Genomic DNA, 16,721 nt, shown 5'->3' on the forward strand with positions numbered 1-16,721 from the left:
CTTACACTCAAACATTGGTATGTTACATGCAAGAATAAATTAACACATGCAGATAACTTTACATAACAAATTACATTTACACATACTAGCAACAAAAAACCTTTGTTAAAAGTCAAATGCCTAATACATACTTACAAATACCCCAATTCCCAGCAGCAATACCCACCATCAGCTTCTGTCCCATCATCTCTGCTAAGTGCTGTAGCCCAAGACACAAACCGTATTCCTGCAGACTGGCCTGTGACACAAAAGCTAATCCCAGCCTCGGCAGCACCAACACCCTGGTCTCTCAGGCATCTGCAGACTGGTGAGCTGGGTGATGTGTTGTTTTCCCAAGGTGAGATATGAGTTTAGCTTTTCAAATAAATCAAAGCAGCCAGCTTATTTTTTATTGAATGGTAGTTTCATGACAAAAAAAAAAAAAAAAAAGGCTGCTTTCTTACTCATAAAAGGCATCACTTTTTCAGTATGAAGACAAATTTTTTATTTAAAAGCTGAATTCAAAGGCTGTCAACACGTGAAGGGTCCCTCCTGTATGAAGTCTGTATACCTTTCTGACAGCAGTATTTTGTCTTTAAAACTCTGACACTTTCTAGTCTCTTTGGTTCCACATGAAAGAGTCTTTCAGGAGGTCTCTCTTGCATGGTGAGAGTCTGAATCCTTTATTTCACAGAGGAAGTTTTATTTGCCAAGTCCCATCCAAAGAGACAAGATCTGGAGCAGACCGCTCGAACAGAGCATCGAGCTAAATCTCCCTGTCAGAGCCCTGGGCGTATGGACCACAGGAGCCGTTATGCAGCAAAGATGCTGAACACTAGGACGTGTGTCAAAATAAAATTTCCACAGGAAAAGTAACAGGTTGAAAACAATTTGAAGTTAAACCTCCCTGGTGCATGAAATCAGGGGGTTTGGGGATTCACCATGCGCCTCACCGGAGAGCGGGGAGGCTTTGCAGGCAGAGGTGCTCACAGGATGCTTCATCCTTTGGGATGCATCTTTACGCCAGGGGATGTGAGCTTTTCCCCCAGGCATGATCACACAGGGAGTTTGTTCCCAGACCTGGAGAGCAACAGCATGGCCTACCACCCTGAGCACCGACCAGAGGGACCTGCATCCAAAATAAAATCAGAAGGCATCACCCCACATTCCCCTTGGATAAGTAGGTGCCTGTGGATATTAATCAGCCAAGCAGCGATTTGCTGCTCTGCCCCTCTGCCCCTCTGCCCCCTGTCCCATCCCACCAGCACAGGCTGATGCGCAGCGTGCGGCACCACTCCTGGCACGTGGTGACCCTGCTTTGGGAACAGCGTGTGCTTTTCCTTGTCTTACTGTGTCCTGAAACCTGCCAGGGAATCCTGCGGTAGGATAAAGCACCGTGCCAGCGAGTGCCCTCTGTGGAATCAACCCAGGGGTAGCAACACTGGGTTTACAGAGACTTCCCGTAACACTTGCATGTGGAGCTGCTCATTCCCAAGGGCACTGTCACACCAGCTGCATATCTGCACTTATATTTGCAATCAGTGTTTAAAAATAATAAAAACCTATGTGCAGGCAGGGCATTTTTTTAATGCTCTGAAAAGCAGGCTGTAGTTTTTAAACCAAAAGGAAATACATGGCTTTAAAAGCAATTTGTAGCCTTGTTTCCCTTTACTGCCGCAGCTAAGCAAGAATTTTATGCTGGCATTGTGCTTTTTTCATGCTTCTAATGCTGTTTTTAGGTAAAACCCCCACACTTTAAGTCTTCGGTCTTCCCCAGGCAAATCATTCACTTTGCACTTGTAAGGGATGGATGGCGGCTAGACTAGAAAACAATAGTTATTTTTCACTGTATGCTTTATGGTCTTGCTATAAAGATCTACATGGTGATAATCCTTACTGTGACTTCCTAGGGGTTGAGCAGAAGTGTGCACTTGCTTTGCCTGTGACAAGCGTCTCCCTTGATCATACGTGCTTGAAAACACTTTTGGAAGGCGGCTGCTACCTCTTTCTAGCATTTACCACTGCCCGCAGATGACAGCAGCCAAGTATTATAAATGTAGTTTCAGCATTCTCAGTCCTACATGATCGTTTCCAGTACTGTCCCCATAGAGTTTACTGTCTGTGGCTGTCATTTTCAGGAAAGGGACCTCAAAAGCATTCAGAGGAGAAAGACTGATCTTTCCTGGCAAATGATGGCAGCGGATGGGTTGCCTGGTATCCCTTTCCAGTCTTTCACTCCCCTTGAGTGCTGGTGTTACAGAAAACCCCACAGCCTCATTGGTTCAAAGGAGTCAGGTCCCACCTCAACCTGGTACATACAACCCAGCAAAAGTTAGCAGTAAAAAATCCCTGAATTACTGATGTCACCTGCTCCTAGTACAGTAAGAGAAAGGGGGGACAGGTTGGGATGTGAGCAACCTGCCCAGGCGGGTAAACCATAAAGATAAGGTTTACGACCAGCCACTCTTTTGGGGGGGAAATGTGTGACTTGATATTGATACCACAACAGCAGCAGACTGGATGGAGCAAGTTTTTTCCTTAGAGATGCCAAATCAACAGTCTGGGACCCTGTGATAAATGGAGATACTAGCGAGTCCTTCTGAGCCCTGGCTTGACGTACCTCAATAGGCTGGAGAGAAGTGTGTAGGTGACCCATAAACTACCTGTCGGTTTTTGCTAAACACTCCAAACCATCCAGAATGTGGGTCTTGCCTCCCTCTACCTTCTCTCTGCCTTTTCTCCCAGCCTTCTCTCATGGTCTTGCTTCTCTCTGAAAAGATCACACTGTAGCTGGCATATTCTGCAGTGTCACCATGAGTAGGCGACCAGTGAGACACCTAAACAACCTTAAACAACAGACACCTTAAACAACTCATTAGTCAGTCAAACTCCAACACCCCCAGCCCCAAAAAGCCTGCCAAGCCCATGTGCTGGGCTTGTCATTGAGCGGGCATGAGCTCGCAGGGCCACAGGCTCTTCCATGAGCCTCTGGGGTGACAGCAGGCTAGAGGCTACTCCACTCACCACAGTGTTTGTTGTGCTTGACGACTCAAAAAAGAAGCACCTGCATGGTGCCTTTTGAGAGAGGTGGTAGCCACAGACTCCATCACGGGGAGGGGGTTCACCTCTTTCCACAGAGCAGGATTAGAGGCAGGTGAGGGATGAAGGTCTCTCTCCCCAGTTTCTTCCTGCCTACCCATGGGCTGGAGTGAGGGCAGCGCCTCAGCTGTGTGCTACCACCATGTATCACCAGACAAGGACAACTGGCATGGATGTGAGGTCGACGCCCTGGAGGCAGGTACCGTGCCTTAAGGTATCAATATAAACAGGTAAAGAGACTTTCTGAGGCTGCTGGGTCTCCACCAGAGACCTGCATCTGTTCCTGCAGGGCAACGAGGGCGACTCAAGGCATCTCCAGGTTAGGAGAATGAAGAGTATTTTGGGTGGAGCTGCTAAGAAGGCATCTCTTGAGCAAAGCTGGCACGAGAGATCACCAGCCTTAGCCTTTCACTCCCTTATCAGGGGAGGATCAGGGTGGGAGATCACTTCATCCAGGTCAGCACCACACTGGACCACCTCCAGCTGCTCCGCATACGGAGCTAGTGAGCTGTGGAGGTGGCACAGGAACCAGCTGAGTAAATGGGAAGTGGGGCCACACCAGCGTGAAACAGCTTCTCCAAAATGCCTGCTACTTTTTCAGCCATTTCTGAAAATATGCAACTCTGCAATAAAGGGTTGGGCTCCTGACTCACAAGGAGCCATTTAATCTACAGAAGCAGCTCACTCCTGAGGCAAGCTAGTCTGCCTTGTGCTAAACAGGCATTTCTTGATGGGCTGCTTCCCACAGCCAGAGCCAGGTCCACTCCTCCCCTTCCTCCCCAGCACCGACGTGCTGTCCTGGGCTTGACCAGCTCCAGATGGGAGCAGGCGGGATGGTGGAGCTAGGGTGTGAGAATCACGCTGGGAAACGTCACCCACCATGAGTAATGCTGCTGGTGCCTCTGGGATGTATCAGGAAGAGCTCTGTGCTGCAGGAAGGTGAGCTGCTCTGTAATTATTTCCTTCGAGCTGTGGGAGAACTTGCCTGCCCTTCTGGGCGTGGGGGGGTAATTACAGGCAGGCCTTGGAGGAGTAACCACGTGCAGGTGACTTGGCTGACGTCACCGTTGCGGAGCTAGTGACTTCTCAGGCACGGGGAAGTGGCACCCAGGTTTATGTGGGTCTGCCTGGCTGGCTCCACTTGAAAGGGGCACCAAAAATGGCCGAGAAGGTAGGTGGATGGATGGGAATTGCTTTGAGCATAGGTCAACTCTACCTTGAAGGTGTGCTGCCTGTCATCTCAAGAACCAGCTCAGCTCCATTTCCCGAGGGGAAGGAAGGACTTCTGCCCCTCGGTGTCTTACTCCGGCTGCTGGTGGGGTAGTCTCAGTAACCCACCTAGCAAAGAGGGGTTTTAGCATTGCTCCTTCACTGCAAGTCACCCGGTGCTGTAAATGCAATGTGTGAGTTGCTGCCAACACGCTGACATGTGGATGCTGCGTGTTACTGGGACATGAGGATTTACCAGGGTAAAACCGCTATGGTGTGATGCAAGCTTCAGCTTAATCAGGTCCCTGCCCAGTGAAGTCAAGGTGAATTTTGACTTCTTCTAAGATCAGGCAATCAAACATATTTGGGGCTGTCAAGGAAGTGAGTCCACGATCAAACTTAACTTGCAAATGCTGTTATGAAGTTGTCTTTTCTTATCAGTGGAACAGGACATCCTCCTGCTTCGAGTTTGCTGCACTCCTAGGGACCTTGCACAGTCAGATCTAACCCGATGGGAGGAGGAGGAGGAAGGAGTGCATATACCACAGCATCCATCTCTGATCTGGCCCTTGTCAGTCTCACACATTGTCCTGAACTCACTCCCACAGTGACCTTAAAGGCAACAACATTCCAACACGGTGAAGTCAAAAACAGCCTAAAGTTCTTTGGCTTGTTGCTTCTGAGCCCTTGAGCATTCCTGGCTGTGGAAGAGCTTCCTGACACCCGTGAAGCTCAGAACTTTTCTTCTAAATTGAAAACCAGAGTGGAGGGATGGCAACTGGAAGATGTCCTTCAGGCCACCGCTTACTGCCAGGGGTCACTGCCCCTCCCTGTCCTCAGCACAGAGCCAGGGACACCTCCACTCAGAGTCTACCTTGTCAGGGGAGATTATGGAGGGGGACTTTAAGATACTCCAAACGAAACCTGCAAAAAACCCACAAACCTAAAACCCCCACCCCCAAAATCTAACCCTAAGGGCTGGAAGCATTGCTGCCTTCCCTGCCCCTCCAAACAGAATGCCTGGAATTAGCTTGTTCTTTCAAAGCCTCTTTTGGTTGCTTTTGAGCAAGAACAGACCGAGTACAGCAAGTATTGATCCGTTCAGAGTTTGGCCAATATATTTTCAGACCTAGCAGGTTTTGTCAGTGTCTGACATACTGATTTACAGTTATCAGCTAGAATCTTTTAACACCCCCACCACGTCATTAAGTGTGGTGTAAGGATATCACTTTAAGCGCAGTCTGGACTAACTCTGGTACAGAAAGACAGACGTTTGACTGAGAGTGCAATTTCATACAGAGCACTGCAGGCACACACTGAAATCAGGTAACCATGTTCTCAAATGGATAATAACGATCATTTTCCCCTCTCCTAATTTCCATATGGAACAGAATTAATTAGCCATGTAACTACGCACCTATGTGTCCAGCCAAGTATTGCTGAAAGGTTTGGAGCAGACCCAGGGTGTCAGGCTCCAGCTCAGCCTCCTGCTCTCTGGAGTGGCACTGACTTCCCATACCAACCTGTAGAATTAACTCCTTGGGATGGTATTTCTGGATTCTCAGCACCCTGTTTACGTAAATGAGACAATCCTTTGATATCTTCTTGGTTTCACCAACTTATCTCTTTAACCTTCATGGGAAAAATATTCATGTTACATCAAAACCTGCTTTTTACGTCTTTCCTCAAGGAATTCTTTCTCCGCTTGAAACTCATAATGGAGCAGCTGAGTTCCCTCGATTCAATTTTAAATGATTCGTTGAATATTCTACACTGACTCACTTCTCACTCTGCTGCTCAGACACACTGATGCTTCGTCAACTTTAAAAGAGTTTTCTTTTCCTTGTTTTCCTAGTGCGGTCCTAAGTTGTCTTCCTTTCAGATAATGCTTCCCACAACATCCCAGGCTCTCTTCCACTTCTGCTCTCCCAGTGGCACATAGCAGCAAGGACCCGAGAGCAGGGCCATGCTGTCTTACACCAAAATGAATAAATGTTCTTCTTCCTAACAAGGTCTGGTCTACACAGGCCAGATGGAAGAAAATTAGTGTTACCCTTCCCTTGTACAGCAAACCAGTTAATTAATTACTGGCCTGCTCATGGTATTATTCACTCCAGCTCTGCGTGTTTTAATACAATTAAAGCAGTGACAGATCTTTCCCCAGCATGTTTCAAGGCACCATGGTATCCAGCATAGTTGCTAAAGATGCTTTATCCCACGTGTACACAGGATCTTGACTGACACACCCCGCAGCACTACACCTTGGAGAGCAATAGCCCATGGTGTACTTGTCACAGCATGTCAGTCATGCTCACTCACTAAGCTTGTGCTTTCTAGAGCCTCTTCTGACCCCAAAATGTCCCAGCGTCTCCCCACCAGCTCTGGCTTTCTGCCTGCTCGCTGCTCCGTTCGTGCGACGACATCTGCAATAGCCTGGCAGTGCCGCCCCTGCCCGTGCTCCTGCACTGATGGGGCGGTGCAGAGCGCTCGGAAGACACGCTTGCCACAGCTGCTTGCCATCACGCAGATTCCGAGGGGGTGACACTATGGAAGAGCTCCTCTCTCCCACCATCAAGCCAGTCTACTCTTCCCAAAGGTAATACCTGAAAGCTGCTGCAATGCTTAAAGAGAGCAGCCTGCTGATAAATTGGAATGTCTTCTCTCTGTCACAGAGTCATTTCCAGGTACCCACATCACCCTTCCGTAGCCCAAACAGGAGGACTGCAGTAGTCTTCAGGCCCTAAAGCTGCTCTGAAAATGCCCTTGCTTCAGCTTTTGTTTTCAGCCAACATTACTGCATTCCTACTACTCCCATTTAGTTCAAACAGCTCAGCAAATGGGTGAGTCTGGCACCCAGAAGAGATGTAAATTGTGGAGCAGCTGAAGATGGTTGCTGTCCGTGCTTTCCAGCTCTCAGGTGAACGACTGAGAGAGGTGGGTATTGCCCAGGAGCGCACAACTCACCTCGGGGGTATAAACTCCCATCTAAAAACAAGTGCTAAGAGCCGTCTGTGCCTGCACAGTTTTGCTGGGTCTCGTTCTTCCATTTTAGATATCTTGTCTACCTAAATGTAAATAAAGAACAAAATGTTATTTGCTATAAAAAAGGGCACTTTATGTTGTTAGCTAATAGTCTGGCATCTACTTCTGTTCAGGACAGTCCTCTGTAAATGAAACTCAGCTTTGCTGCAGGAGTAGAAATCAATGTGCTAATGCCATGTAAGAGAGAACTCTTCTTAACGGGGACTTTTATTTCTCCAACACCCGTGTTCACTTCAACAGAAAATTGTTTGTATGTGCCAAGGCCACCTTTTGTTTGCTCCTCTGCAGGATGAAGGCAAGGCCTACCCACTCATCAGGGATGTGCCCAGGTTACCTGAAAACTGGTGAAGACCTCTCCATTTCCATCCACATACTTAAGAAAGTACCTCCCCAAAATGTGGTGTTGGCAATTGGTGCTGCCACCTGGGAGACGACCCTGAGCATCTGATAGGATATGAATGAGAATTCCCTCTGTGGCAGGTGTGCTGGACCAGCTGCAGCATCCCTGAGCACAGGAGGAGCCTTGCCTGTCAGCAGGGATCACTGGGCTCCTTAAGGCTTATGCAAGGATGCTTAGAGCTGTGCAAATCTCAGAAGTCACGCTTCCCTGGGAAAGCTGGTTATTTCAGTTTCCTTTCATTCCAAACTGGAACGTAATAGAAATCTCAAAACCAAGTTTATTGAAGATCTTTGTTTAGATGCTGGTGTTTTATTATTTTATGGGATTCATATCAAATTGAAAAAGATTTAAAGTGCTTCTTAATTGTCATATGTCAGTGAAATCAGTGACTATGTGAAATATTTCCACTCTCATCCATCCTGCTAGGAAGAAAAAAATCTGTCAGTTTTAATGAGAGATGAGTTACCAAATAAATCTGTACCACTCACCAACATCATCTGGACACTCTGGACTACAAATGATGTCCTTCTCTGGCAGTCAGTTCTCACCACTAGCCTCCCATCATTTCTGTGACAGCTTGTCTCTGCACGAATGGAAAAAGGCATGGGCTCTGGTGATGACAAGAAAACTCCAACCCTAATTTTGCCTTTTTTCTCCAGTTTTTGTTCCCGGTTTAAAGAAGGATGAGCAGTTCTTGTTTGCAACAAAGAGGACACCAAGTTGTCACAGGTGACACCAAGGACACAAACATGTCACTGAACCGCAGCTGCACGCGGAGGAGGAAGAGCACAAGATGTCTCTGTGAAGTTGTTGCCCAAGATTTGTTTGAAATGAATTTCATCCTCTGTGGGTAATTATCAAATTAAATTGTTTAGGAATGAAAACTGGAAAAATTCTTTGAGAGGAAAAAAATTAGCCTTGAACTTGGTGTCCTCTCCCAAGAAACCCGTTAAGTATCTCTCATGATGTGGAAGCGGTAATTTGATTGTATTACAAAATAAACTGGAAAAACGCACAAATCCAACTGACAAGAACTTCCCAGTCAGAGGTGACTACAAAAAGCCCAGCTCACAGCATGAGCCTTCTCTAACCACATCCAGAGATGTTATTTGTGAAAGGGATCAAAGATCAGACAAAACGGTTGCTCTCATCATCTTCATTTCAGATGAATTCCGAGTCCCTCTGTATGCCACTGCGTCAAATTTCAGTTCTTTCCTTCCTCCTTTGGCAGCACCGTTAGGGTGTGAGACAGGTCAGACAGTAACTTCTCGTATTACTGAAGAGTTTAAAATTCAGCCTGTGCTTTGATGAACGATCACGATCACACCGTATTTTAGAAGCACTGATCTCTGAGATGGCCCACGCGTGTCAGGCAGAGTGGGAGATGCTCTGTACCTCCCAGGCTCAGGTCTGTGAGGGTTGCTGCTTTGGAAGAGGCAATTACCTATGCACATGGATGTTGCTGTGATGAGCAAGGGTTTGCTCTGGCACCCTGCCTGCAACAGCCCTGCCTGTGTTGGAGGCTTTGGAGAAGACCCTTGCTCATTTCCAGCTGGAGATACGGTGCTGCCACAGCATGTCCTGATGTGAGAGGTCCAAGGGACCTCAGTCAGCAGCTGAGGAGATGATTCATGGGAGATACACATCCTCACTTCAGGGAAGCTGTGCCTGTCAGAGGGGCAGGATGAACGGCTGCCAGAGGCGACTGCTTCAGCACCGAGCGGCCAGGGCAGCGCTGCCTTGCGAGGGGGCACAGCCAGATGGCCGATGGCTGCCATCAGCACGCACCTTGGTGGGCTTCGCTCACTTCATTTCAAACCCCTACAGCAAACACACCCGCTCCCCTCCAAATTTCCTCTGCCTATGGAGAAGAGAGGTGCACCTAGGGCATGGTTAATCCCACCAGCAGCTGTACAGCTGAGTCTGTTGGGTCCCTGTTTCTCCCCACTGGCCCCAAGGAAGGTGCAGGGAAATAGCTCAGGTGTGGGCATCACCGTGGTAAGAGCAGGTGAGGCAGGTGCTGCTTTCTGAGCCCCAAAGCATGGGAACTGTGAGTCTTTGGATGTAACCTTACTCCAGTAACAGCACTGGGAATGCCTTCTGTGCATGTACGTATACCTCTGAAATGCAGAAAACCTGCTCTGAACCAGGAAAGCTCCAGATGTTGTTATAGCTCTTGCACAGTTTTCTTGTTCCAGAAACTATATCGGAAGAAAAGGCTTTTCTTTAAATTAACAACTGAGTTTCTGCCACTACAGAATGTTTTGGAGCCCTTCCTCTCACAGCATGACATGGGACACAGCTAACAAACACTGCTAGACCATCGAGCGCAGAGCTAGTTCAAACCTGTCAGGAATGTCCAGGGTTGATACCATACATTAATTATATGCTGTGTAAAAAAGGATTTCCTAAGAGCTTTTTTTCAAGTTACACTGAAGATCTGGATCTTTCCTTTTTTTATGTGTCAAGGGACTATATAAACCAGAATGGAAAATCCTGTAACAGCCACATTTCACACATCAGCATCGCATATCAGCGTTGCATCTCCTGAATGCCTCCTTTACCATGTAACAAACCCCTCTGTTTTAAAACAAATCTTTCTTCAAAGGAGCATCCTCAGGCTTAATATGCATTCCTGGTTTCTCCTTATGGCTTATCTTTGGAGGGGTGGAGATCCCAGGGTCCACCTTCTGAGTGCTAATGGCTTTTAGCCATGATGGGTCATCTTGACTGGTGGGCAGGGAGGAGTGGGGCACGTGCTGGGCAGGCTTTTATGACATAGCGAGGAGCGGTGGTGGCAGGCAGGAATGTGCCAGTGCTGCACCATCAGGGGCTTGCCACACATAGGGAATTTCATGAAGACTCTTAAACCATGGCCAGCTTGCTCTGCTCATCGTGTCCACGGCAGCCACCACTCCACCACCATGCCCCACATCACCCATTTTTGGGAAAAGCTACTGAGGCCGTGTACAGACAAGTAATCCCAGCAATACCTGATGCCTTCATCTCTCTTATCCCAGTCATGAGCTGCACTGACAGATGACTTCGCGATGAATGAAAAATGTGTCCTTGACAATTCCCCAACCTTTCAGCTACCAGTTTCCTCATAGAAACAGGTTTAAATGGATGCGTTCAGCTATGAAGTAGCCATAGGAAAGAAATGAGTGTTAAGAGAATTCAAATGTCATAATTATGACTACTTGGTACAGAAATGGGGGCTTTAAGGTGTGCATGTTGACATTGTGGACCTGCAGCTTCAACATTTTCGTTTGATTCACTTTCTGGAACATCCCCATGCAGAAAAACTACCTGCGTGGCAGCATGCCCGCACAAAATCTGCTGGCAAAACCCACCCTCTAAGTGCAAAAGAGATGAGACTCGGTGACCCTGCCTCCAGAGGGTTAATCTTACTTAAAGTTACCTTATTGAAATCTAGTTACCTTACTGAAATCTCAGCATGGGCAAGGTTAGAGCACATGGAAGCAAAGATCTTTGCTAAGAACCTAATTAAGGTGACTGCAGGCACGTGCTAGCAAAGCAGCCTGGCCAGACCTTGCATAACACAGAAGCCAGGGCTTCATGGCTAGTGCGGACAGGACCTTGGTGTCGCATCTTCAGGAATGGTTCTGGGAATGACTTACAGTCCCCTGAAGCTACACTGATTTCAAATGAGCTGTGAGGCATTTCCTGATACTTCATTTATGGAAATGAATGTGAACTACTATTTTGTACCACAGTTTTTGGGAAATGCTCAGGCTGGCAGGTGGTGATGACTCTCTTACAGGTGCCTGCGCTGCAAAACTTCTCCAGCACACTGTAGAGGTTTCCTAGCAACTTCCTTCCATGGTCTTTGTGCTTAGATTTGTTTTGGGATGTGGGCCATCATAAAACAGTACTTCTGCCTATTTAAACTAGTTTAGTTCTTTTAAGCTGGCAAGGCAAGTGCAGTACAGCAGCAGTGTCTGATTTATATCCTTTTTAGCTACTCCCTCCAAAACTAACAGAGACCTGAACAAATGTAGGTGGGTTTCTTGCTTTTTTTTCACTAATCAAATCACCAGCTCATTGCTCAAATTGCTGAGCAATAAGAAAACTCCAATTCCATCTTTAAAAAAAGAATACACAGGAGCAATGGCTTCTCTGATCTCTGCATCTATTAGGCTTGCTGAGCTCCTCTGGCGTATCCGAAACCAACAGATGTTGACCATGTGCTTTGGACAACTCTTTCCAAATACATGACAGACATCACATTTTTGAGCCAAAAATGCTCTTAAAAACAAGCAAAACCAAAGTAGCTAAACTGTGCTAACCTTCGTGCGCATGCATGTGTATCCAGTTTAAAATTGGCCATAGGTTTTAAGTCTGTAAATTCACTGATAGCATCCAGGTTTGAACACACTGCAGTGTTTATTCAGTATTTTGTACTGGCTCAGTCAGCTTGAAATGACACCCTTAACTAGAAAGGAAGCGAGGGAGCAATTTGGTAAGCGGAGCAAACTCAAAAGAGTTTGGTATAAGGGGATGCAGGAGAGAAACCCAGATTATCCCAATCTCCTAGAGCATTATTTGTTACTGAAGTCATCCACTACACAAACACACATATCTTCAAAGATAGCAGAGGGGAAAAAATGACTCCCCTCCCCTCATTTAGCAACTGGAATGTGAATGCCAAGTGCCTTGGTGTTTTCCTTGGCACCTGTGCTGTTCTGCGAGCTCTCTCTTAGAGAGAACCATGAGCAACTGAAGTGCAGGAGGAAATGTGGAACCGAGTCCCCCTGTGCTGCAGCCAGACTCCTTCCTGCCCTCAGCAGGATCTGTCCCTGCTGATGCTGAACAAACCCCGTATTCACAGGGCTTGGCATCCCACCTGAGGCACAAACCCAGCCCTTCTAAAACCACCCTACATGAACTCTCTCCCTCTCCAGGCTTGGCTGCCACCAAGACTATTTTAACACAGCATCAGGCACCTCCATCAGAGATTAGCTGCTCTTACACCCTTGTGTGAGCTGGGGATTTGCCAGCTCCTGCCATTTGCCATACTGCCCTGCCATAACCCATCGGATTTCTTGCTCAGCACTAGTGCTTGCACTGATGTGGCTATGTCAGCTGTTGGCATCGGCTGCAGAGATCAGGGCAAACTTCCAGAGCAGATCAGGCCTTGGATTTCTATCAAAACCCATCTGTTCCTGGATGAGAGTTATTCCCACCACCTTTATAGCTGGATGGGATAATGAGCTATTGAACCCACAAATCAGCACAACATGGAGCTCTTTTAATAGCCTTTCTCTCCAGAAAGTCAAGGCTGCTACCGTACCTTGCGTTCACCAGCCAGCCCAGCAAGCTAGGAGGACTTCTAGCTGTCAATCTCAATTGTTTTTAAAGTGTTACCACACTGCTGACATTTGAAAAGCAATTCGATATTTCTCCCATGACAGTTACTTCAAGTAATCTGCAAACAACCTGTATGAAACAGCGGATGACAGCCACGATGCTTGTCTTTTCTGAGATGCCGGGCAGGACAGTGAGGTGAACACCGCAGCAAATACACCTCCACTGTCAACTTAAACCCATTTGGTAATGGGGTGTGTGCAGGAGGGTTAGCCTCACACCTCGGGCCCTGCCGCAGGAGCGTTGCAATTAAAGAGTGCAAGGGCTGAAAGGAATTCCCACGGAGCTGCTGTGGCAGCGCTCCCTCCGCAGCAAGCTGCAGCACCAAGGGTTAACACTCTGCTGCCTGCCTCCACAAATCTGCATAATGCCTTGCGTTTGGCAGCTCATTTGCATAATTTTGAATGACTCTTTTGTGTCGAAAACAAAATCTAAAACATAGCTTGAAAAAATAAGTGGTAGATATTAACATTTCATATACTGAGAAGGCTCGGTTAAGTCTATTTGTCTGAACTCGTCAATTGAGGTTGTAAAAATAATTTTAACAGATTGATGTTGTTTCTTTATTGCAGAGCCTTGGGTGTTCTTTCCCGGTGCCATTTTGACTACCCTAAATAAGGTCTGATGTGCCCAGCCACCCCGCACAGCGGGGCTGAAGCATGCCCTACACAGGCTGAGAGCAGCCGGTGGGCTCAGCAGCTCCAGCCTTTGCGAGGGGGGTCCAGCCAGCCCCTCTCGTTAAACTGGAGAGACAATGCCAGCAGCTGGAGACTGTACCCAGGGGTGTCGACACGCCAGCATGAGCTCAGTGTCCCACCTCCCACTGCCATGAGGGATTCAGCTCACCAGAGGACAGACACCTACATTTCATCAGCTGAATCACGCCCCAGCTCCACTGATTACCATATGAACTAAGCCTCCACTGACTGAAATGGGCGGTAAGACACCTAAATTCAGGGATCTCTTGTCTGGACCTGATTCCCACCGCAAGTTCAGCTGACAGCGTGTCGTGTCGGTCTTTGCGGGCTGAGCCCCACAGCCCTCAGCTCTTCTCTCCCTCATCCTGGGAGACAGATATAAAGCACAGCATCTTCCACTTTGCTGTGATGTGTTTCAGTGTAGGAGAAGGGGCTATTAGCTTGAACTGGCATGTCAGCGTGTTTTAAATCATAGTTTATCAGAGCAGCAGAATAAATCATAGGAAATAGGAAGCCAAATGGATAAGATACGCATTTAACAGTAAACTCACCTGTCGTTATGACTGAAGCCTATCTGAACTCCCACCCCAGTGCCTTACATACTGTAAACTTCAGTACATTCCTCAGGCAGAGACCTGTAATTTCTGCATCAAAAATTTACAGCATTTCTAGATGGGGCATCCCAAAACAATGCACTTTTGCTCTTGACTTTGCAGTCCCAAAAGCTAGGTGACAGAGGAGACATCTCCCACTTGTGCCCAGCAGGCGCTCTGTGCAGAGGAGTAGCCAAGGGGCAGAAGAAGGGCTCATTGCCCCCTCCTCTGCCAGCTGGAAGGCACCGCATAAGGGAAACCTTCAGGCAAATCTAGCTGGGTCTAGGTAGCTTGTACAAGCTGTATGGGGAAAAGGACAAGTGTAGGTATGTAATCTTGAGCGAACAGACCTGTCAAATGCTAACAAGTTTCTACCTGGCATGTTTAATTCAGTTTTAATTTTGCCCAGTGCTCATAACCTAAATTCAGGTGAATGCTGGTGTTTCCTGCAAGTGATAATACACTGACTGCCCTCCTTCAGACTCTAGTGGCATGACAGTTTTCAATAAAATGTTTCAAATATGATTAAAGGCCATCTTTTTCTATCATCACCTTTTGTAATAGCTAAACCTTTTACTTGATACTTCTGTTAAAAATTAGACAAAGGCAGATACGCCGCATTAAACATTCAGCCCGAATAATTAAAGGCTGATAAATTTACAAACACCGCAGTTCACCTCGGTTTGTAGCAGTAGGCAACATTCATTGCAAGTGGAACTACCTGTAAGTTCAGTTAGTAGCCAGTAATTCTGTATTTGCAAATCTGCCTGCAGTTGCACGTAAACTACCTACCTATCTATATAAATACTTGCACCAACACATACAACAGACAAGTGCTGTAACTGCTGTTACTCACAATAAAATGTTCATCCATCAAAGTCCCTTTCCTCTTACAAAGCACTGGAAAAAAAAACATTCCAGACTATTTATTCATATTTTCTTTCCTCCATTAGTTTCACTGAAGCTAAATGTGAACTGGCAAAACAGTTCCCAACACAGGTCTCTGTGTACTGCATCTCCTACTGACCACTGCCCCCACTGCACTTTTCTTTTTACTTTTTTCCTTTTCAGCACTGAATCTCCAGCAGCATAAAATTCCTAAAACTTTCTTTCATGGGACTCCCATCTGTTAGAGCTGCCTCTTCTCGTATGAAGTCAACATCTATTTTTTTCTGACATTTTATCTCTTCTGTGACTGGTTGTGATGACCTGCTGCAATTATGTTCTCAGCTTGGGAATACACTACAATGACATGGAGGAACAGTTAAAGAATGGCTGTTCTGTTGTATGTAAATGTCCTCAGTGATTTAAGGAGGGAAAAACAAAGAATAAAAAAAATCTCGTAAGTTTTTTAGCAGAATGGTGAGATCTTTCCTGAAAGCAAAGCCCATTATTTAAAGGGAATGGGGTGGTCCAAGAGATGAAAATGCTTTCACTCGCAGGGAGCTGTGTTTGAAACCATGCCTGCTTGCCCATGGCAGGAGCCTCTGGCTGCTGAAATGTGGAATAGCTGTTTCAGAAGAGATGGTGAATTTGCAGCCTCTGCGTACACTCATTCTGCACAGGCCAAATTTCTCCTGAACAGCACTTCTCAAATGACACAGCCTCTGGTTTGCTTAAAATGCCAGCTGTAAATGGAAGCTGCTTCAGAGCTGTTTGACGGGCAGCTCAGTTTTCTCTCTGTGTGCCTAGGTTGTCATTTAAATCGGCAGTTTGGGCTCAAAACTCGTCTCCCTCTCACCACCCTCCAGGTCACGTTGCAGAGCAGCCTGAGACCACACAACCTGGCCTCCTTTGGGGTGAAACCAAATGGAAACCTGTGCTCCCGAAGAGCAGGAAGCTGTGGATGTTCAGTCTGTGAGGCACACCTAGAGCTGGCCAACACAAATCCCCTCAAATTGCAGCACTGCAAATTCTTGGGCACTCAGCACCCATTGCTTTATGTTACAGTTGGCTCCTCTTCAACTTTTAAAATTTCAATAATTTTTTGAGCGGAATTAAACACAAATGCAACAACTACCTACTATTTCTTTCTATATTATAAATAACCGTCCACGACAGGTGGCTATTTAATGGCAGAGGAACAGCAGCTATAAAGTAGGCTACTACACTGAAAGGTAAATCTTGGTCCCATCGGAGTCCATGGAACAATTCGTTTGCTTTTGCCCTGGAAGGTCTCCACTTCTTTCCCTGTCAGAAACAAATTTACTCTGCAACGATTTCAGAAGCAGTACATGAATCAAGGCCATACAGAAGTATTGCTGGGAATGCAGTTCACTCTCACAATTTATACAGGTGATTTTTTTTTGAAAC

The 16,721-nt window shown here is 46.8% G+C and overlaps 1 long non-coding RNA gene across 1 annotated transcript; it reads left to right on the plus strand.

Annotated features, from left to right (window-relative positions):
* Positions 1–2,845: 2,845 nt before the first annotated feature.
* LOC308059960 lies at positions 2,846–8,222 on the plus strand. Its single transcript, XR_013926537.1, has 2 exons — positions 2,846–4,017; positions 7,618–8,222. It is a non-coding gene; the product is annotated as an uncharacterized lncRNA (long non-coding RNA).
* The last annotated feature ends 8,499 nt before the right edge of the window (positions 8,223–16,721 follow it).

Source organism: Falco punctatus, assembly GCF_963210335.1.
Source record: "Falco punctatus genome assembly, chromosome: 3".
NCBI lineage: Eukaryota > Metazoa > Chordata > Aves > Falconiformes > Falconidae > Falco > Falco punctatus.